The sequence below is a fragment of the Protopterus annectens genome, chromosome 1.part2, assembly GCF_019279795.1.
Source record: "Protopterus annectens isolate FY-2018-M chromosome 1.part2, PAN1.0, whole genome shotgun sequence".
In the NCBI taxonomy this organism is placed as follows: domain Eukaryota; kingdom Metazoa; phylum Chordata; order Ceratodontiformes; family Protopteridae; genus Protopterus; species Protopterus annectens.
In genome coordinates, this window is record NC_056727.1 from 1,130,313,091 (window position 1) to 1,130,338,259 (window position 25,169).

Genomic DNA, 25,169 nt, shown 5'->3' on the forward strand with positions numbered 1-25,169 from the left:
TATGTCTTTGCATTCAAATCTTATATATATACATATATATATATATATATATATATATATATATATATATATATATATATATATATATATATATATATATATATAGATCTACTTCACAATGCCGAAATGTCAGAATGCCGACAACCATATGGCAAACACCATATGACCGACATCCAAAATCTCGACATTGTAAGTAGACCATGTAAAAGGAAAATAAAATTTCCTTTCACCTGCTAGCAGGGGAGCTCAACCCCCCTGCACCCCCGTGGGGGGCTCCACCCCCCCCATAACTTTAATATACCAACTCTGAGATCTCACTACATTGCAGGAATGGAAATCTTCCCATTCTGCACTATAGTGAGATGCCGGTTCTGCATCGTCAGCATTCCAAATGTCGATCATATGGTGTCGTCATTCTGGAGTGTCGGCAATGTCAGGTAGACCCATATATATATATATATATATATATATATATATATATATATATATATATATATATATATATATATATATGCATATAGATACAGCTATAGCTATATAGATATGTATAGATATACATATACACACATGTGTGTGTGTATGCATATATATGATACACAGTCATACACACACACAAACACACACACACACTCTCACACACACACACACACACACACACACACACACACACACACACACGCACACATACACATGAATTGGTGATAGAAAATATCAAGGTGGAAGATAGAATAGTACAAGTCAAGGTTTTAGAAAGCAAATAGCATCTACTTTCTCTTGGTCATGATCCATGGATGAGGGCAATTTATATGTCTGTTTAAACAATCATAAATGCACCCCTGGTGTGTGTGTGTGTGTGTGTGTGTGTGTGTGTGTGTGTGTGTGTGTGTGTGTGTGTGTGTGTGTGTGTGTGTATATATATATATATATATATATATATATATATATATATATATATATATATTTTTTTTTTTTTTGCAAAGACTGACAGAGAACTAGACAAAGAATTACAGCCTTTCCAAAATTGTGCCTGGAATAAGAATGTCACTAACATCAAACAAATTAAAGAGATCTACAAAAACTTTCTCAACCTAAGTCTAGAAATAAAGGGGCCATCTTTCAGGCTGCATGAAGACAAATTAGAAGTGTTATCAGGCAATGCTGTAGACATGAAAGGCAAAAGTAAAGTTTGTGCACATGATATTGTTTCTCTCTTGGGTTTGCTCATATTTGCATATAGAACTATAGCTCATGTCAGAGTTAGTACACTTGGTCACAAACTTACTCAAGGCAATAACGTTGAAACATCATAGGAAATAATCAATAGGAAGAGAGGTCAAGCTACAGAGATCTATTTCGAGTTTTTACAACAGTATAATGGAATAAATTGCAGAAGGTCTTGGTGGTCATTTTAGACACAGAGCATATAGATGGGACAGGATCAATATGCATGAGGGATATTTGAGGGGTTACTAGTTTGCTGCCCTATGGTCTATGGAATAGATAGGGAGAAAGGTCTGCAGAGACATTACATTTTTGGAGCTCATGCTCATTTGAGCAGTGACATTATTGTGGTTGGATAAGCCAGCAAACAGAAGAATATTTATTTCAATATGTTAATCTCTGTATGGTTTATGCAATAAACACAATGTATGCTATATCAGTTAGGATGCAGGGATTACAAAATCATTGCTTTTAAAGAGCTTAAAGAATAATCTCACCTTTTCTACACTTCATAATATAGACAAAAGAAATAAGATATGCGTCAGTTTTTTCTTGATTTCATTTCCACAGGTTTAAGGCCTTCATGCAAGAAGCTCAGCAATAGCCAACAGGGAATCCTTAGGAGGTACAGGAAATGGAAAAATATATGCACGGCTGTTGTTCAAACAGACATGGGCTATTTATAACCAGGAAATCTTAGAATAAGGTTTGCAAATCTTTTGTTATCTTTTAGGTGGTCTATCACAGCAGGAAAGGAAGTCATATTTAGATGAGGTGCTGAGGTACTTTGTGCATAGATGGAGAATGGGGGAAATTGTTAGAACAGTTCATGTACACCCAGTAATCTTGAGGTTTTCTAATCTTGAGGTTTTCCTTAAGCCATAAAGATGGTAGATTTCATGAGATGTTCAGCAATAGAGAAGGTGTTGAGAGGTGAGATTATCTACAGGTGTAAGCTGGGGTCCAGAATAAACCAATTGGCAAAGATCTGCTGCCCACACTGCTGCATGGCTTGCATACTGTTTGTCAGGATTATGTAATTCCTGTTATATTTATGTTTCTGTTCTTGGTGTTATGCCACAAAATTGTTTGCATTAGTAAAATTTTGGGAGGAAAAGGAGCAGGCAGATCTCACTCTTTAATATGTGGTGATATACTTATAGATGTTAGGTGCTGATTTGAGGGAGTATCTTCATTATAAATAATTCTGGGGGTGGGGAGGCAGCTGAAAAAAAGGGATAATGGTTTTACCTGTCCAGTAGGTAGATACACATGCTGCATGAATTCAGAGGTTCGTGAAGTCTTACTACTCTTGCGGCAAAAGAAGACCATCAAGAAGGTCATTCACACCATCCAATGGAGGTGGGAGACTAGCACTGTCCCCCATTAAGTAGACTTTTTCCACATATCTCTGGTGAAAATTTATGGTCACCCATCCAGTGCCCAGACTAGTTTTAAGAGTTTAAAGGAAAATGCTCAATTTGACAAGCAAGGGTGGCCTTTTTGGGAAATGGGGATTACACTGGGTGAGGTATCTGTCACACTATCTAGTGCCGTTGATGTGACAGTGTTGTTTAAGGTTTCAAGGGGAGGAATTTGCTTTGCCACTTGTTCTATTTAGGTGAAAAATTAAAATAAAAAAAAAAATACATAGAAAAGGGGATGTAGTCATCAGACAAGTTGTTTGTCACTCCCACCAGGCAGTGTTGACAAAGGAAGCAGTTTAAGTCCATATTGAGGGCAGTCTTGAAAACATTTGTCATCTACCAAAGGCATTTTGCAACTCAGTCCTTTAGGATTGGATGGAATTTAGATTTAACAAAAGGCAGGACTCACTGGACATAATTAAAAAGATTGGTAGCTGTCAGGAAATGACGCTTGATCTAGAAGAGCATCATAAGGATGCTTTGGTTCCAACTGTGTTCTGTTTTTTACAGATGGTTTGAGCTTGATAAAAACAGAGCTTCCTGGCAAAATGTTAAAAGATGTTAAAGTGATTAAGCATCATTTTTATGCTGATGGTTTGGTCTATTATTATTAATAGACTGGTATGAAAGCATGGCATCAGTTTTAAACACATGGAGAAAGTAGGAAAGTACAGAAATCTGTGCATGAGTAAGGCATCTCAGTCATCAGGGTTCATGGTATTAGCTTTTCCAGAATTTGAAGGGTAGGGCCCAGCATGGTTTAGACCAGAGAGGCACTTGTTGAGGTATGGTTAGGTTAATTCAGACTACAAAATAGGCTGCTACTAGAAGACATGGAAAAGAAAGAATGAATGTGAAATCATGGACAGACTATAAAAAAGCAAGCAAGACAGAAAGGAAAGAGGGGCATCAGACAATGCAAAGTAGGACTGTGGCATAGGTAGGTGAAGAGGGGCTGCCAGAGGAGGTAAAGCAGGCCACAGCTTGTGTAACTGGTAAGGACGGATCCACTGAGTAGAAGGCTTTAGATAGGCAGTTCTATGCAAAAGGACAACTTTACACTGTGCTGGGGGTTGAAATAGACCTTACTTTTATCTTCCTTGTTAACAGATGACAGAGGTAAGCCAGAGGGTTCGAGTGAAGTCTGGTATCCCACCTGTGACGCAAAGGGTAACACAGTTAACATGAAACATAGTATAAAGGATACAATAAAACCATTTTAGCTAGCAGATCTAGGAGGATCTCTCTCTGATACCATCCCAGTGGGAGGAATAAAGCCACCTTGTTGACATTTCCAGTAGTTTATTCAGTTAAGTAGGTAGGTGGATGTGTTCTTGTTCAAATGCATTACATTCAACAGGTCAGTTATTTAAATGCAGTTATAGGCAATGGTGGGAGGGTCCATGGGAGCTGACTGGAGGAAAATCTGGGAGATGAAAAAACAAGAAGCCAATCCCAAAGCTTAGAGTTTAGTCACTTATTTAAAGATTCCTGAAAGACCCATGAGGGTTTACCAGCCCAGCAGTCTGTGGAACCTCATTTTTAGTTAAAAGGATTGGAGTACCATAAAACCATGCTCTGGGAGTAAGACCATTCCACCTCTCACTGCAGGTACCCTACAGCAACCAGGTATAGATACTGCAGCCACTGGGCCTGCATTTAACAACAGCTCTATATGGACTGGCCAGGTGTATTTTTTTTGAATGCGGGTTCCAATGCTGCTTCATGAATGTGAGTTTCAAGGGCAGAGAAGTTTTAATGCTAAGTCTGCATTCATTGTGCGACTGTATCACTTTGCTTAGAGAATGTCTATTAGTCTTTTGCTATAAAATTTGAAATACAAGTTTTAAATTAAATCCAAATAATTATTGTAGAACTAAAGCAGAAAATGCTATACATGCTGGTAACTTGGGAGAAACAGCCAAGTAACAGGACACTGGAATTGTTGTGGGGGGACTATTTATGGGGGGGTGATCCATTACCCTGTCTAGGGCCCCATTTTGCCAAGATCTGGCTCTGGTGCTATTCTCGTAACTTAAGAGTCAAGCACAAAACCAGAAAAATTATGGCAAAGGCTCATTCTCACTTAGCAAAAAAACAAAAAGAAAAAAAACTAGAATAGCATGGTTTGTATTAGGGTCTGAAGAGCAAGAAGTCTGGAAATCTAATGACTGGTATTATTTAATGTTTGTAATCTTCAATTACTATCAAAACACCACAAATGTTATGAGAGACAGTGCAAAAATCTATGGCAAAATAAAAAAACATCCTATAAAATCAGGAACAGTTGTGAGTTCTGTAAAGCCATCGCACTTGTTAAACTTCGCTTTCGTATAATTCTGTTCCCCTTGGATGCTTTAGATAGCCCTTGTAAGCAGAGTGTTTGTTCTGAAATAGGCATTGTTTGCATCATGATCCGACTGATCAACAAAACTAAGTAAATAAATAAGATGTCTTCAAAGGCCAGTATAATAAAACGTTACAAATACTTCCCTGTAAATACACTGGCAGGAGACTAGACTCCAACATTATTTGTTTTTAAAGACTATAGTCCTTTCAAGACGACAGAGTGCTCCCAAGAGGGCTTGATTGTTTTCTTGCGAAAGAAACTATACTAACAAGCTCTGAGTGAGTACAACATCTGACAAGAACAACAACTAGGAACTACTATTTGATAGTTTCAAATATCATGTCTCTTAAGGTATGCAGGCTTCCTAAGCTTAGTTTTGAAGAACAATATTGATTAGTATTGCATACAGAGACTATAATGATCACATTTGAGTTCTCACCTCTTATTGTTGGCCAAGCTTTGTTTGTGTAAAGAAATATTCAGCCTGGGCCAAAAGTGTCACCATGTTCATTATAAACAAATGTCATAGTGTGTTGCTGGACAATAGGAGAATTTGTCTGTTCTGATTAGATAGTAGCTTCAAAGTAGCTTCACTGGAAAAGTGTTAATTATGGTCACTGCAGGAAAGACTATATTAGAAGGAATCTTGGAAAATAGCTGTTTCAGATTTTTTTTTTCATTTGTTCCTCTGTATTGAAAGACTGCCATAGGAAAAATTGTTTGCTTTGCTAAGGGCAAAAGGAAGTGACATTTTTGACTGCAATTAAGTCACACTGAAAGAATGCATAGCTTTTTTATATGGAAAAACTTGCTTAGAGATATATTAACAGAGATGTTACATGATTATTTATAATAAGATAAAGTACTTTATTTTTATATATATTGTTTTACCTGTAACACTAAAGCAGATTTTGGTGTGTTGTTAATGCTTTACAACACAGTATCATATGAGAACCTATTACAGATTTTCATATCCCCCCTGTGTATTTATTAACGTCAGATGGGAAAAGGAGTTGAAGACGGCTGGATGGATATGCAGGTACACAACAAATGCTATAAGAGTTAGACCAACTAGCTTTTGTGATATAGCATAAGAATATGAACACCCAGTTTATTATTTGCAAAAGTGAACTAACATCATGTTAAAAAATAATAATAAGCTGCTGTACACACAGCTATTTTAGCCTATATGAGACTTCAATAATCATAAATGAAGTACTAGGTGACCTTTATAATAGTCACGCACTCATTCTCAGATCACACGCACACACACACACACACACACACACACACACACACACACACACACACACACACACACACACACACATGCATACTGTCACATAGTATGCACACATATTGCCAATTTGGGGATTACCATTTCACTTACTTATGATTCAGGGGTGTAGAGAAAAACTTATTAAATCAGCATAAATGTATGAGAACAAAGGTAGAATATTCATATTCTTTACAAAAGTTATCCTGGCCAAGAACTGTACTGGAGAACCAAGTGGTCTGAGGCAGCAATACTAAAAACTACACTACTGTGATGCTTAGAATTTGCCTTTACTTATGAGAAGATATTTTCCTGGAAAATCAGAGATCAATTCATAGCAAAGTAAAGCAAGCATGAACTATCTACAGATGCTCAATCTGTAGATGCTGAAAACATTTTCTCATAGAGTAAATTCATAAATAGCAGTGGCTATTGAACGGCCATTAAGTCTTTTACAGATGCAGAAACTGCAAGGCAGCTGTAATGGGTCTGAATACTGCACTCTGGAACTACATGGAACACCGGAAGCCAATGTGGGTGGCTCTTACTTCCAACTTTTTATTAATTATTGCCATGACAACAACAAAATAATACTGATACCAAAGTAATGCACTGATGATAGTTTTCCCCCTTAGGTATATGTTATCTTCAGATTACTTGTTTTAGATTTTTGAAAAACAGCTTTGGGACTTTGGCTTCTGGAGACATGCTTTTCTGAATATACACTTTCAACTGCCATAATGCTGGTAACACCATATATAAATCCATCCTTAATTACGGAATATTGTGAACCTAGAGGGACTCAATCCACTTTGCACTTTGTGTCAACATAGCAGAAACTCTATGCTGAAATCTTTGTGGTGATTAGAATGCTCATGACCCGAACTGGATTGTGATCATATGGGGACTGCTCCCCCCAGCCAGTCCAGTCTCCCGTTACTTGGCTGACTCATCCCAGTTACCATAAAAACTGCTCAAACTTGTCAGTGAGCAATGATTACTGAGATATGTGTATAATTTAAAACTTTTATTTCGAATTTTATAGCACAAACACAGATGGCCATTTGCTAAACAAATCAAAACAGTGTCACATCGAAAGCAGATTTAACTTAAGAAACATTAAACTTCTCGTATCTTGAAACATACAGTCATTGATAATGTATCTGACGAGTGGTGGATTAAGCTTACCTTGGGCCCCTATCTATTTTCAAACCATTGGCGGGGACCATTCATAAATGCATGTGTTTTTTTTATTCATCTTCCTAGCTGTTTTAAATTATATTTTTTATTTTATTTATTTTTATTTTACATTTGTTTACCGGGAAAGTCCGACTGGACGAGTTCCATTTACAGTGGAGGCCCGGGGAGAAAAGCTCCACATCAAAACCATATGTACAGTTTAAATCTATAATTAAAAAGGCATATTTATTTATTTAATATATATTTATTATTTAATCCAGCAACATTTGTTATGAGTATGTTTTAAACTTGTAGTTTTGATAATTTTTTCCAGTAACGACAGAAACAAAATGTATGAACCAATAATGAGAAAAGTACCATTTCAGAACATTTCAACCGTAAAAGGACACTCAAACCCCTTCATTATTATCCACCAGTATCCATAATCAGCAATTATGACCACTATATTGACTATCTACTCATCATATATCTGATTGTGATACAGGTGGTCATAGTAAAGCATTTCAAATTGCTTTATGCAAATGTACACCAGTCCTGCAAAGATGGACTAAAGACTTTTTAACTTTACCAGCTCAGCAGAGTTAGTCATTTTAATCCACAGACATCCCCCAAACCCAGTAATTAAAGCTACATTTTTGACTGCATCCATCTCAGATGAGTGTGTTGAAAATAATAATAATAATAATAATAATAATAATAATAATCATCATAATCATAATAACAACCAAATTGACATTTTTCAGATTTGTTTCACACAAGCACATGGTAGCTTAAGTATTCCAGTTTAATTCCCATATGCATAAGCACATTAGTCCTGCCAAGCCAGATTAAATACTGTTTAAAAATGACCAGCTGATAAGAGCATAATATACTTTCACCCACCGGGAGCCCCCAACCACCACCAGCAGTTATAGCCATTCTTTGGAATGTGTATTCTCCTTATCATTATGAAGACATAAATTACATGCAGTTTATTGATAGTTTTGAATGAACTACATGAAACTATATCAAAGATTAATGGTATCATGCAATAAAATCCAGCCATGTGTAGCACAGTTTAAACTGGAGTATTTATGACAGCAAAATAAATATTAATCACCTGATAACATATTTTAAGTCAATATGCACAATCTCCACAGAAGTAAAAGTTATCTGAATAATTTCACATTAAACAGAGCTACTACTGATGCAGAGGTTGCTGCTGGCAGACAACTTTGTACTTAAGTGCTTCATCCACAAATGAAGTGCTTGCTGTCTCTGAAGAATAAACTGCCTTTGTTACATTACAAAAATACTGTTCTGGTGATATTGTCATAATATTTTCTGAACTAAATCAGTTATGTAATAAAGAATGGCTGGAAGACAATGCTAACAGGTTCATAGTTATTAGGTATGCAGTCCTGGAGACCGGTAAGGAATCTAACCCAAATTCCTATTTGCTCCAAAGCACTGTATAGTTAAATGACTCACTCAGTGTCACATAGTAGATAAGGTGGAAAGATTCAAACCCTGCAACCTTGCCATATGAAGAAGCTCATTAACAATTCAGAGCTTTAGCACACTGTGCTACCAATTAGATTAACATTTGCTAACTAAATGCTAAAATCCTTCACAGTCCAATCTTGTAGATAAGACTGTATTGCAGTAATTTTCAATGACTTCTTAATAGATGCTTAAGATCAGATAGTTCTGATCATTACTCCCAATAATGCAGACTACATGATTTGAAAAATGTCAACACATTTGCTGCTGCTGAAAGATGTAAAGAATGCACTGCAAAAATCTTCTTCTTTTCCCAGTTAGGGGTTGCCACAGCAGATCATCTGTCCGCTCATGATAGGTAGAGGAGTTTTACAGTGTCAAGTTGCCAGCCCGGCACCCAACCTTCCACAGAAGGCACACACTCAGACCTAGGGCCAATTTAGAGTATCCAATACACCTACAGCATGGCTTTGGGAAGAAACCGGAGCACCCGGAGGAAACCCACACAAAGGGCATGCAGACTCCGTACAGAAGGCACCCCAGCCTAGAATCAAACTGGAGAACCTCTTGCTGTGAGGTGGCAATGCTAACCACTGCACCACCGTGGCCACCAAAGAATGCACTGCAAAAATATATTACTAAAATGCAACATGCCTGTACCAGTAAAATGCAACATGTGTAAACTATATTGCATAATCTAAGCCTATGAGTGAATTAATTTATTCTATATTGCAAAGATTAAAGCAAAACAATTACAGACAATATAAATGCTGCATCAGCTTTTGTTCAATAACCCACAAGTCATATAAAAATCAGAACTATTATTGCATATAACATAATTTTTTTTGTGGGAGCTTACATACTTGCATGACATGTACATCTAATTTTTGACCTCCCAATGTCTTCTCTGTCATCAAGAATAGATATGCTCTCTGACATTACTCAGTACAGGCTGACCTACATGAATGGCTAATAATGTTATATTGCTGCAGCATACACCTCCAAAGTCAGCAATGCCAGATCATGGACAAAAAGGGTACTATGTAGGGATGATTCTGACCCCAGACAGCTGTACCAATATCCCATTGCTTGAAGGTCTCTCTCAGATTAACACAGACACTGATCAAACCTGTCAGTGTACATATTATTGCCTTCCTTACTTTTAAAATTATCACAGTGATTTGGATTTCATTTAAACTTTTATTTCAGATTTTACAGGGGAAAAAAATAATTACAGCCATTTTCTAATCAAAAGAAAATAATCTCATACTGAACACAGACTTAGCATGAGAAATAGGAAACTTCTCCCCTGAAATTCACATTTAGTAAAAATGCATTTTGCAAACCATTCAAATACAACAGATGTGTTGGTATTCATTCTCATATAGAATATATAAAGTACCAATTAACAGTCATGCATTTGTTAACAGCCTGGGACAGCCCACTAGACTCAAGTATCCCTTTTCAGAAGCAGCCTAGGAGTGCTGTCTGGTGAAGTAAATTGGCAGAGTCACATAGAAGATAAATGAAATCTGAGGGTATCAAGCCATGTACTACAGAAAGCAACTATTTAACAGCTCATAGCCTTACTCATCTGCACTAATTGTTAGACAAGTTGTTGCATCACAAACACATTACATTTCATACCTGTGTGCCTGAAAAAAAAATAGTGATTTACTGAAAAGGAAAAAGTAGAAGCAGGTCTAGCACTTGTTATGGAAGATTAAGGCTTTCAACTACCCTTTATAAGGTGCAGAGTTTGAGTCTGTATGACTCTTAAAGTAAGTCATTTAACTAGCCAACCCCTCTCACTAGGGCATTACACACATATATACACACACAACATGGTTCTAGTTCCAGCAGTTCTTGTAAAAGGTACAAATGGTACCTGTTCCAGCGATGTGTGCAGAGCAGCATGTTATCTCTTAAAAAGGATATCACAAGCATTGTAAAAGCTCAGCATGGTGCTTCAAGTATTACAAAGGAAATTCAACTTTTTCCCCAACATCACAATCCTGCTGTCCTGAATTTCAAAAACTCAAGCTAAATCCTTGAAATCTGCTTTGCATGACAGCTCTAGTCTCATTGGCTCATTTGCCCCAGAGAGAGACACGACTAGATCTGCACAGTGAACAGAAGCAGCTGTGAGTTGGGATATTTTAGCAGCTGTAAGGTGGTTCTTCCATAGTCAAACCTGTACCCCATAGGCAGCTGCTCAGGTTGTCTCATGCTGGATCCAGCCCTGCAGTCATTGCTGTAAACTGTAGATTGCCTCATTACTTTCCTAAGCTGTTGTTCTAGCTGTTGTAAATTTCTAGTAAACTATGATTGTGGCATCTGACCCAACTTGATATGTCATTGATCTAAATAACCTTTACTTATTGCTAGTGTCCTCACTACTTCCTATATTTATCGTTTGCTTTGGTCTGTTGTTTGCATCCTAAGTTTATGTCCAGACATTGCTATTAACTACAGATTGTCTCATCACTTGCATCAAACCGATGTGCTTGATCTTAGCCAAGTTGTTAGCCACTGTTTCAAGTATACACAGGTTATCATTTCACTTTTCTTCTGTACATTCAGATTTGTAATTTAAGTACATTGATTCAATGCTTCTCCTGATGCTCTGATATATATAGACCCCTTTCTAAAAATTACACTTCTTTAGTACCATTTAGTACTCCCTAATTTATCAGTCATTCACTCTACACTTTAAAGACACAGCTGACCAAACTGTCTGCTGCCAGCCTGATAGCACTAGACACCCTGTGGCAATTTAAGATCTTCCTAATTCTCACTGATAACTGCACTAAAGAACCTACAGTGGCTGGAATTCTGCCAATTACTCCTTAGGTAGCTACACATAACACACTCTATACTCAGTAAACCCACTGTCTGCCTGTCCCTCTCTTCTCTAGCATCCTACTACATCCCAAATCATTCACTCTGAAGCTCTAACGAACATGTCCTAGATATTTACAAGCCCAACAAAACCATTGGCAAACTTTTATACAAATAGTCTGTATCCCAACCCTGGAACAAACTCCCTTTTAATGTAACAAACATCATGTACAAAAGTCAAGTAAAAAAAAAAAACTAAAAAATATCTTATCTAACTCATGGATCTGCCCCTGGCAGGACCCTACATAAATTGTCCCCCTCCCCACTTTACTTCTAATACTTTCTTTTTACAGCTCTAACTTTCATAAATTCCCTAGTATGGGGTAACTCTGCTTCACCCAAATATGTGATATTTCAACATGTACTACAATTTGTTTTCATTCTCTGCTGCATTCTATGTTTTTAATTTTGTATTTCTTCACTGCTATGTAAAACATGTCTTAAGTAATGTTTCAACTTTGTATTTCATTGTATCTGCCATGCTATGTAGCAACTTAGGTCTCAAATTTGTTACCATTATGTTATCAGCCTTTTACTGTTTATTTTTATCTTAAATGTGCATTCATAATTGGTTATATTATACTGAAGCTTTTCTCCTCTGGCATCCACCGAAAATGAACTCTTGGCTCAATTGGACCAATCTGGTTAACAAATGTCAAATAAATAAATATGCTTCTCCTACAAGATGATTCCATATTTGAGAGGTACAAGTATCTGCTAAGATTGGAGGTCAGCCTCTCTTGTAAAATTATTGACCCTAATTAGCATGCCATTAGTTCTGTTACCCACCTCACGCAACCATGCCAACTGTGTCCTAAACCAACAACTAAGCTTTCTTATGCTGAGGTACCAAAAAAATGGCACAATGCAGCTGAAAAACATTTAATTGACTTTCGGCTTAGCTCTTGGTGTCTTTCTAACATGGTCCAATATGTATCAGCCTGGGAGGATATGAGTTACAACCTTGGCTGCTTTGCTAGGGATTGTCTGTACCTCTCTCCTCCTGGCTTCAGTGTATCAGCCATGACTTTGTCTTCACACATAGTGCCTTTTAAGCAATGTCAGTTTCCACAAATTATGTACATACTCAAACAAAATCAGGACTATATAAATGTAGTATTGCTCAAAGCTAGGTGCCTTAAAAGAAGCTGCATTCCTTATAGGCATTCCTAGCTTTTGAAAATACAGATAGCTCTATCATACCTCTCAGTTGTCCAAATTTTCAGAGACTGTCCAGACATTTGCTTCACATTTTTGGTCTGTCCATCACACAATTTGTAAATTTCTGGCAAATCATGTAGGAGTGAATTCACTAAATAATGACACACATTTGAGTTTTAGATTTTATCTCCTTCTGAAAATGCATGCTAACACACACAAATCATGTTATTCTAGCAACTTTATATGTTTATAAGAGCAATATTTAAAATCTGTTTCTATTTCTGTGTCCTTTCCCTTCATTATTTCAGGCTATGGACAGATTTCTTGCACTATACGGTTGAGAGGCATAATACTGCATAGTTACTGAAACAATTTTTCAGATTTGTGGTGGTACCCTTGCAGTGCAGGGTTTCAATGTCTATCACTCTTTCAGATACAACTCCAAAAGTGATGGTGATATTATAAGGGGCATATCTGTGTACATAAGAAGTCAATTTGCCTCCAGATTCATGAGGCAGGACAATGACACTGAACTCATTCACATTCCTCACACAGAAAATAAACTGTGTACAACATTACAGCTATCTATTGTACCTCCTCCATGCCATTTGCAGCCCACAGGGCATATCTAAACACACAGATATCCCTCCCTGTCTAATCAAACAATACTGCGAGACTTCATCTACCTTTCCATTAACTGGAATCAGTCTCCAGAGCCGTGGATGAGGGTAAGGCGGAGCACACAGCCTATCTGGACCTCGCCAAGGCCTTTGTCAACATCCCCCACTCTGGATTCATAGATAGACTTACTAAGCTGGGCATTAATCCCTACATCACTCAATGGGTTGCCAACTGGCTTACTGACAGAACTCACACTGTAAAAGTAGCTGACTTCAAATCCAGCTCCAGACAAGTGACAAGTGGAGTATCTCAGGGTTCAGTCCTGGGACCGCATTTGTTTGGCATCTACTTCTCTGAAGTACAGGCCAACACTAAGGGACTCTGGCTAACAAAGTTCACAGATGACTGCAAACTGGGAGTCATTATTGAATCCCCAAATTATGTGGATACTCTACAAAAGGGCCTTACAGAAACAGATGCTTGGTGTCAAAGCCATGGGCTCAAGCTCAATGCTGGGAAATGTATAGTTATCCCCTTTGGGAACAAACATGTACCCGTGATTTACCACATAGGTGGCAGTATACTAAACACAGAAAGTGTGATAAGAGACTTAGGGACACAGGTGGACAGTGGTCTCACCTTCGATAACCACATCGCCACAACAGTGAGGAAATCCTTCTATGTGGCACACCTCATCACTAAGAGCTTTTCATACAGAAAAAAGGAGGTCATTGTCCCTCTGTACTCATCCCTCATTAGACCCATTATAGAATACAATGCCCCGTTTGGTATGTACCTCTCAAGACATCTGCAACAACTGGAAAGGCCATAGAAATACCTCACTAAAAGAATCACAGGCCTAAAGCAGATGCCCTATGCTGACCACCTTAAAAAACTCCAGCTATACTCTGTCGCATACTGTCTACTCAGAGATGATCTCTGCTTAACATACAAGGCCATATCAAACCCAGAGCTGTTGGACATGCTACACTTAAAGAAATCCCAAATCCTCATAGCCACATGCTCCAGGGATTTAAACCTTGTCATCACAATAAACAAAACATGCTGGAGGGATAGGTTCCTGACCCAGAGACTCCCCAGACTCTGGAATAGACTGCCCATACATGTCAAGCAGAGTGCCTCTTTGGCCATCTTCAAAAGAAACCTTGACGATTGGATGGGAGAAAAGAAATTCACCCCAGGGATCACATCAGTCACCCTGCTAGACAGAGGTCCAGGGAAGTAAATAGTGTGGGAAGAAATAGCCAGGGAATTCTTATGGTTAGGCTTGTATAGGCCCTAGGGCCGATAGCCTAGTACCAACCTATGAACCTATGAACTGGGAACCCTACACCACCACAGATAAATATGCACAAAGTTTCTTAAACTTTGTTAATGTCAAATCTTTAAATGAACTAGCTCAAGTCCTACCTAGGGGTTTAAAAGTGTTGGGTCTGTTTTTCACCAGTATAGTGCCCCATGCTTAACAAATCTAATCACTATTCAGTAACATTCACTAAAAGGACAAAAACAGATTTTCTACAAAACCTGCTTGTCTTTAGAGACAATTTTAGGACAAACCTACTCCGGCTAACTGATGATCTGATGTGGTTTAAGCACATTCTTCACCTCAATGACACCATTTCACATGTAGCCAAAACTGATAATTTCTATGCCCATTTCAAAGCATGTGTTGAGGAGTTCAAGAATAAACCCCAGTACTGGAACCTTTGTAGAAACAAGCTTTACAGTAAGAGTAAGAAACTCATAGCCCATAAGAGTAAACTTAAATCCCAGTCTTCTAGGGAAGTAATCAACAAAGAGGTCAGAAATAAAATAAAATCCTCCAAAGCAAGTATGAATTAAAATTATCAACTACACAAAGGACAGTCTGTGTCAAAACCTTAGAAATGATGCCTAGCATTAGACAGAACTAGTACATAACAACAGCATGTGTTTATCTCCTGCACAGAGCTACTACATAACAACAGCACATCGATATCTCCTGTGGACATAGCCAACATAATTGCTGACAAATTCAGCGCAAATTTTAACCCCCTACTAACTCCAAACTTTCCCCAGAATATTAGCATACTCACATCAGATCAACTGATTACTTCTGAGCAGGCCCTGATTTCTCTCTCCAAAGCCAAAAACACTATCTCCTTGCGTCCAGATAATGTGCCAGGTTACTTTCCTCTAAGCACCAGACACAGTCTCTTAGACTTGCTAATAAACCTTCAGTCTCAGACTGTCTACTGGATTTGTACCAGAGGTGTGCGTGTGGACAACTGCTGTAGTAGTCACAGCCCAATCACAACCCACAGAGAGCCACATCTGACCATGGAAACTATAGAACTATAAGCCTCAAACAGGTTATCAGTAAAGCAATGTAACATACATTTATGAAACTTAGAACAAGGACATAGGCAGTCTACAAGCCTGGGAGCCAAGATAGCTTGGGTTTGTGAAAGGCAGATCCTTCCTTCTGAACCTCCTTGACTTGTTTAACAAGTCACTGATGCATTAGGTGCAGGCAAGCCAGTTCACACTTCCTATTTGGGTCTTGCCAAGGCCCTTGATACCATCACACATTTAGGCATTATTCATACGTTAATCAAACTAAATGTAAACCCTTATGTTAATTGGGCAGCAAAACCCAGTCCATTAGTATTGAATGCATGCTCCAATCCAGGAGTCTCAAACTCAAATAACCACTAATGCTGAATGAGTACTAGTAAACTCAGGCAGGGGCCACAATCCCAAAGACAAAAAGAAATCCAGGCAATGTGGCTAAAAAAGTAATGTAACCACTTCCCTCATCAATAAATATGCTGGTTTGAGTTTCCTTGTCATCTGAGGGTCATGAGTGTGAGATACCTGCTCTAATTGAAAACAGTAATTACCAGTGATGCCCCCGGGATAAGTTCTGGATCCACTTTTTTCGGTATTTATTTCTCTGATGTCAAGGCCAACATAGTGGCTGATAAAGTTTGTGGACAATGTTATTGTTCTTTCACTAAAAGTTGAATGCTCACAAATTTTTCCATCTTTTACCTTAACAAAAAATTTTTAATGTCTATTTATTTTCCATCTTTCTTTCTAATCTTAAAGCATCACAATTAAACTTAATCCATAATATGATACATTGCATCTGATGAGATTCTATTGCACATACAAAAAAATTGGATTAACTTCCCAATACCTTTTATGTTTACTGATCCCTTTATTCTATAGACTTTCAGCTCTAAACATTGTTATGAAGATTTGCAGTCCACTGAACAGATGTCTAGTCACCAAGCCAATAGCATCTGGAAGTATATTAACCCTTCTTAGATATCATCCTCTGTTTAAAAACTTTTGCATAGCTACCTGCGTTACCATACTCTTTCCTTAGTCTAAGGCAGTATTATGTCTCATACCAATTACTATCATGTGATCTATAGCTCCAGTTCCTAGAAAATTAATTAAATGTGCATTTTGTGCTATCCCTGGAAAAGCATGCACATTAAACACTTGAAATATTCACATAAAATAACATTCAAAAGTATAACTTTTCTTACAGCTCAGCTCTGCCTCCACATTCTTCCTACATTTCAAATGAGAAGACACTAAATCATGTGCTAAACTCACTTTTTACAATCATTACTATTCTCTGTCCAAATTATGTATTTATTTTTGACTTTCTCCATTTACCTGTATTTGTCGATCTCGTACTGTGTCATCAGCCTGGTATATGGACAAAGTATAATATCCATCAAGAAATTAACACTATTGCAGTTTCTTATAGGCTCATAGGTATATACTAGGCTGATGACAACCTCGGCCTTTATAAGCCTAGCCTCTCAACTCAAACTTATTGTGTCACCGTTCAACATGGGGCAATATTTGGAGGAGTATGTTAGTTAAAAGTTTGCTAAAGGTTTAGTGGGGAGGGTGTTAGTTAGGAACTATTTACTGTCAGCCTCTGTTTAAGAGAGACATGGGAGCCAGACAGGTGGTGAATTTTTGATTTTCCATCCAATTGTCAAGGTTACCTTTGAATAGTGTTTGAGATGGACAGTGCATTGCACAGATGGGGAACTTATTTCAGGGAGTGTGAATCCTTTGAGACAAATATCTGTCTCATCAGCATTTTCTATTTATGTCACAAGCAAACTTTAAATTCTTGGAGCTATTGTTTCTGATGCTATTTGTTTGCAGATGTGCAAAAGGTCCATAAAGGCCAGATCTGAGGATGACTCTCAGTAGGAGACTGAGTATAGAGAAAGGCTTTAAGGAGATCTGTATAGGACAATGAGTTAATAGCATGGATTCTCTCGGTGAGGAACCTTTGAGGACATCCAACCGTTGAAAGTGCCTGGTTAGGTACACACAAAAGAGGAAATTGTACTCAATGATGTGTCTGAAACGGGCTTAGTAAAGTAGTACTACAACTTCCTTAGACCTGGATGCCATACCCATACTTATAAGGTGAGTGAGATAAAATAATTTTTTACTACCTTTTCTATGTGCTGGTCAAAGGCCAGATTACTGTCTACCAGGTCAACTTTTAAGGGTGTCTTATCAATGGAGTAATTAACCTGGGTGTACTTTTTCCCAAAAAGCAACATAATGTATTTCTTGGCATTGCGTTTTAATGTGTAGCTTTGGCACCAATCATTTGCCTGTGTTATACTCTCTTGTAGAATATTAGTATTCTGGGGAAAATCTATGATAGCTTCTAATTTGTAGTCATCTGCAAACTCAGTGAGTCGGAGGCCCTTGAATTTATCCTTGACATCTAAGAAGTAGATGCCAAGAGACCAGTTGCTGTAATGGTTAAGATCTTTGATCCTTATTCAGAAGGTATACGTTTTGATTTTGACCTCTGGCCAATGCTTGTTTGGAGTTTGCATGTTCGCCCTGTGCCTCTGTGGGGTCCCTTCCACCTATGAATAACATCTTAAACCCAACTAAAATGGAGTTGTGAGCAACAGCATAGACTCTTCATGATGCTCTATAAGGGGAAGATTTGTGTACACCAACAACTTTGTGCTTATACTGTGGTGCGCATTATCCTCAAGATAGGAGAACACGGATCACAGATTGTGTGCCGTGGCAGGGCTAGCCACTCAACAGTTTAACTATAGCTCTAGTTGATTCAGTCATGTAGACTGGTGTTGCCAAATGGGCATGTGTATTTATCAGTGATAATGGAGTTGGGGACCTGACGAGCCCCTCTTGGCCAGTGTCTGCTTGTCATAATGTCCAGCAGCCCTGGGTCAATAAGCTGCAAATAGCCGGTTGGTGTGAATTACCTAGGATAGCTCTGTTGAGTGAAAGCTGGACATAAAACAATCAACCTGCCAATCACTACACTTGATGTAAGTTCATTGACAGGATGCAGCTTGGAAGTGGATGACATGATGGTAAGCAGGAGGCTGGTGGACATCCTATGTACCCAGGAAGGGCAGTGCAACAGAGCCATTTGGCTTGAGATCCAGAGTCTACTACTCAGAGGTAGTACATAGAAATGGTGTGGGAACTGTGGTGAGAGATAGCCTTCAGAATGAATTGAGGGATAACACTAGTGACAGACTCATGGCAATCAGACTACAGCCTAATGATAGGGAAGTATTCATAATCTCAGCCTATGTCCCAGAGCAGGGTAGTTATAGTGAGTGCATTCAGACAGCAGTTGCAGGACCTACTAGATAAAGTAGGACAACATGAATTGGCGTTAATAATAGGTGGCTTGAATGCACATATTGGGACAGACATGCAGACAGAGCATGATATCAGGACTGCCTGTGTCTACATGGGTGAGGCAACAGGAATAAAGAAGGAGAGGCCATTATAGACTTATATCTGGCAAATGGCTTGATAGTAGCCAACACATGGTTCAGAAAGACAGACAGTCATAAGATCACATATAATAATGGCCAACATGCAACACAGGTAGACTTTCTCCTAGTAAGGAAAGGGTACTGGGGTAGAAATAGTGATAGCAAAGTCATCCCTTGTTTAAGGACTTCAGAACAGATACATGGCCAAGTCTGATATTGAAATAAGGTACATAAGGGAAGCTGGTGGTGGAAAGGAGAACTCCAGGAAGTCTTTGCCAGAGATGTCTTCATCTGTCTCCTGTAGGCTTTCAAATACTGATAAAGGTGCTTGCCTCTCCATGGTGCCTTTTTAAGGCAATGTCAAAACAACAAAATTTCCAATTTTAAAAAACTACTCGAGACAAACTCAAGGTTATGCTGCTTAATGCTAGGAGCCTAAACAGGAAGCTGCACTTCCTGGAAGCACTCCTAACCTTGGATGATGCTGATGTCTGTGCAGTCACTGAGACATGATTCAAGGCTGCAGACAATACCCTGGCCGTGCAAGGCTACAATGCCTTCCACACGTTCAGACCCAAAAATAAATGTAAAGCAACTAAAGGTGAAGGTGTATCTATCTTCATTAAAGCTAGACTGGTTAAACAGTATGACTCACTTGAGCTACTCCAAGTCCAACTAACTATTGGTAAAGCACAATACCACATTATTGCTAGCTACAGGTCCCCCACCATGAACCAAGAGAAGTACACTGCCCACCTGTACTTACTAGAGTCACTCAATACACAGCCAAACACCTTAGTCATGAGTTATTTGTCAGTACAAATGCCCTGGAACAGTGAGTCTGAACCCCCACAAGGTACACAAATGTCCTAGACTTAGTACTTACCAACATGGTGGGGGAGGTCACTGCACTACTCCATGTGTGTTGCCCTCCCTGGTAAGGTCAGACCATAAATCTGTCTCATTTGTAGTAATGATCAGATCTGACACTATCACAGCAGCAAAAAAAAAATGAAAAATTTCTTCAAAGCAAACTACAGCCTACTAGGCAATTATATAAAATGTTTCAAACCTCCCTGCTAACACAGCCAACAATGACTCCTATACAGAGGAGTACACAAATACCCTGTATAACCACCTAAACTACTGTATAGACTTGGGTATATCTGACTAGATCAAAACCAGATCCTCCTGAAAAAACAGGCCACCCTCATGGGCATCAAGTATAAATAGATTATAGAACAAAAGGAAGAAATTGATGTCTGAGCAACAGGGAAGTTACTCAGCAGAAAGAGAATACCCTCCACAGCCTGAACAAATAAATCAAATATCTTGTAAAGTTCTCTAAACTTAGTTTTGAAGCTTAATTAGCATCACTAGCTAAGGATAATCATAAGGCTTTCTTTAACTACATCTGAAATCTAAAAGGGAATGCCCAACCATGTGCTTATAGTTGATGGTACCTCTCATAATGAACCTGAGGAAATTGCCAACCCACTATCTGACAGGTGACTTCACCCCCCCCCCTCGTCCCCACCAGCCATACCCCAAATCATACCTAACACCAGTCCACTACCTAGTATCTCCAAAGGGCAGGTCATATCTGTGCTCTCCAAGGCCAAAAACACAGCCTCTATGGGACCAGATAACATCCCAGCCTCTTTACTAAACAATCTAAAACAAGACCTTGTGGAACCACTCGGCACTCTGTCTATGAGCACTAGCATTGTTCCAGCAGCATGGAGAACAGCAACATTAACCCCCTTGAACAAAGGGAGTCCATCAATTAACCCTGGGAACTATAGACTCATAAGACAACCAGCCTTATCGTCAAGACCATGGAAAGAATCATTATGCATCTTATCACCAAGGACATAGGTGACCTTCAAACTCTTGACCTAACCCAGTTTGGCTTTGTTAAGGATCAATCATGCTTATTGAGCATGGTGGACTTCTTCGAGAATGTCACTAAAGCTCTAGATGAAGACAAAACAGTACATACTGCCTATCTTAATTTAGCCAAGGTGTTTGACACAATTCCCAACTTAGGTATCATTGAGAAACTCTCCCAGCTGGAGATTAACTGATACATCACTAGATGGGTAGACAATTGTCTCACCAATAGAATGCATCCTGTGAAAGTTGGGGATTCCACCTCTACCAGTCCGACAGTTACCAATGGCATACCACAAGGATCTGTGCTATGCCCTCTACTGTTTGAAAACTATTTTTCTGAAGTCCAGGTGAAGGTAAATGGTCTGTGCTTACCAAATTTGCTGATGATTGCACATTGGGTGCAATCATTGACTCCCCAAATGATGTTAACGTATTACAAAAGGGGCTAACACAGAAAAACAACTAGTGCCAAAGCCACAGACTAAAATTAAATATAAAAATGTGCATTATTATCCCCTTTGGCAAAGAGGAAGTCCCTGCAAATTACAATATTGCCAGCACCTCCCTAAGCTCAAATCCGGTGGTGCAAGTTTTGAGAACACAGGTTGATAGCAATATAAACTTCAATCACCATGTCCACAGTGGTAAGGAAAGCCTTCTATGTTGCACATCTGATAAGTAAGGACATTGCATGCAGGACTAGTGAAGTTGTAACTCCTACATGGAAAGACTGAAAACCCTGTCATTGTACTCTGTATCCTACTGGCTACTGAGAGGTGACTTGTGCCTGGTCTACAGAGAAGTCTCTTACCCTGCCCTAATGGAAATTCTACACAGCTGCAAATCAAATGGGAGAAGAGTCACTCACTCCAGAGATCTGAGCCTAGCCTCTGACATTAACAGAACATGCTGGAGAGACAGCTATATCTCCCAGAGATTGCTGCTACTCTGGAATAAACTCCCAATTCACGTGAAGCGGAGCTCCTCAATAACCCTATTCAGGCTCAACCTAGACAATTGGATGGGAGACGGTAAATTTATACCAGAGTGGCACCCATGTTCCTCATGGACAGGGGCATTTGTTACTGATCGTAGACTTGCTCTGTGAATAATGACCATCTAAACAAGGCCATTTAGGAAACATGGGTATAATATGGCTACACTTATAAAGGCCCTAGGGTCATTAGCTTAACAACCTCCTATTAACCTATGAAAGTAGGAGTGGAAGAAAAAGTGGGAGATAGAAATGATGGAGCAGGCTAGGAAGGAATACTGGTGGTTAACAAACAGGCTAACAAAGGAGTTGCAATAGCAAAGAACAAGGCATCAGAGGCTCAAAACCAGTTTCTGGAAAGTGACTCAGTAGATGGCATAATAGGAAACTATATCAGGTTGCTAGGCAAAGAAAAAGAGCTGAAAAAGATAGTCAAACAGCCTTCATAAGGGATGCCAGCAGCAACCAGCTCACCGGTCCACAACAAAGGCAGATGGCAGGAGTAATTCCAGGAGCTTCTAAATTAATATAATCCCACAGAAGCTGTACTGCCTCAGACACAGCCTATGATGAGAGAAGAAGAGGAGCACACTGCAGAAGAAGTAAGAACAGCACTAAGGAAAATGGAATCAGGGAAAGCAGCAGGCTCAGATGATGTCTCGGCAGATATGATAAAGATGTGGGAGTGAGAAAAGGGAGAAATGGCTCTTGAACATTGTGAAGTGAAAGGCATATCCCATATGACTGGAGAATAAGCATAGTAGTATCAGTGTTCATGAACAAAGGGGAAATTCACAACTTTGGATTCACAACTGTGGGTAGTACAGTGGGAACGAACTCCCGTCACATTGCATGAAAGTTCTGGAGAGGGTGACTGATAAACAAATACACAAAAGTGTTGAAAGTAAGATGGGAGTTAAGCAGTTCTTTTTCAGATCAGGGTGTAGCACAACTGGCCGGATGTTTGCAATTGACCTAATGGTTGCAGTGATACAGATAGTTGAGAAGAAGCTAGAGATAAGGAAAGAGTCCAACTGGGCAGTCCAAGGCTCGCAGAAAGTATGTGACAAGGTCCCAAAAAAGCTAATTTGTACAGTCCTGTACTGGTTCAAAGTCCCAGAAACATTGGTAGAATTAGTTCAAGTTATGTTCAAGGATGCAATAACTCAAGTATGAGCAATGTTTGGTCTCAGAGAGGGGTTCAGCTCTGAGCCCACTGCTGTTCATACTGGTAATGGACTAGGGTCTATATTAGATAATCGAACCTTTGAAAGTTCGACTGTCATATGGTCAACACCATATGATCGAACTTTCAAAAGTTTGAATATCTAATAAAAAAATAAACTACATAAAACACCTACCTGAATGTTTTAAGGAGGGGGGCAAGGCCCCCTGCACCCCCCCCCCCCCACAAACATGCTCTTTAAATATACCAACTCCGAGATCACACTACAGTGTAGAAAAGGGAAATATTCCCATTGCACAATGTACGGAGATCTCCGTTACAAGATTCACAGTCAAAAATCCGATTATATGGTGCCCACCATATGACACTCGAAATTTTGAATGTTCGAACATTCAATATAGACCCGATGGACTACATTAGCATACAGGTCAGAGAGGACCGATCAACAAAGTTGCTGTATGCAGGTGATGTGGCATTACAAGCAGACTCTGAGCAAGAACTTCAGCAAAGGATAGGGGATTAGAACTGACTAGAGATAAGACAGTTGTAATGGCAGCAAATGGGGGAAATCTGAAGAACCCGAGAACTAAGATAAAAGGTAAAATAGTGGAACAAGTTAACAGCTTCAGGTATCAGGGAGGGGTTGCTGAGTAGAAGGAAAGTCTGAATGAGGATGTCAAAGCTAAGATCAGACGTGCTGCAATCGACTGGTACAGAGTGTCATGGGTAGTGTATGACAGAAGAATGCCAAATTAGATGAAAAGTAATGTGTACAAAACAATGGTATGGACAGTACTACTGTATAGTACAGAAACATGGGCAGTAAAAGCAGAGCAGATGAGGAAGCTAGAGATGATTGAGATGAAGTGCATGAGATGGTTGGTAGGATGTGAGACAGGCAAAGAAATGAGCAGAGAAGAGCAGAAGCCAAAGTAGCTCCAATCGCAGAAAAGGTCAAAGAAAACAAATCGTGGTAGTTTGAGCACATGTGCCGAAACACAAAGGTCAATCTGGTGAAGAGGATTTGGGACAGATAAGAAGAAGGCAACAGGAAATGATAGCATCTAGCAAAGAGGTGGATGAACTGTTTAAGAAATGACCTGTGACAGTAAGACATGACAGTTGAAGAATGTAGGAGATTGTCTTTGAATAGATGGAGATGGTGACAGTTGACATGACACTCTGATCCCATGTTGAAAATGGGAGAAAAGGGTTTTATGATGATAATGGGGACCTGAATGCATATACTGGGACAAAAAAGAACAGGGTATGAGGACTGTATGGGTCCATATAGGTGGGGCAACAGGCATAAAGAAGGACAGTCCATTATGAACTTTTGTCTGACAAATGTCATGAGGTTGTCCAAAACATGGCTCAACAAGAGAGACATTCACAAGATCACATGCAAGAGTGACCAACATGCAACTCAGGTAGACTTTCCCCTATTAAGGAAAGGGCACTGGGGTAGAATCAATGATTGCAAAGTCATCCCTGGTGAAACAGTTGACCAACAACATAAACTACCAGTTGCCACAATAGGCTGCAAGCAGTGGTCATTGAAAGCTCTAATGTCAACAGAGACCAGCATAAAGACCTGGAAGTTGACTGGAGAGAACGTACAACAGT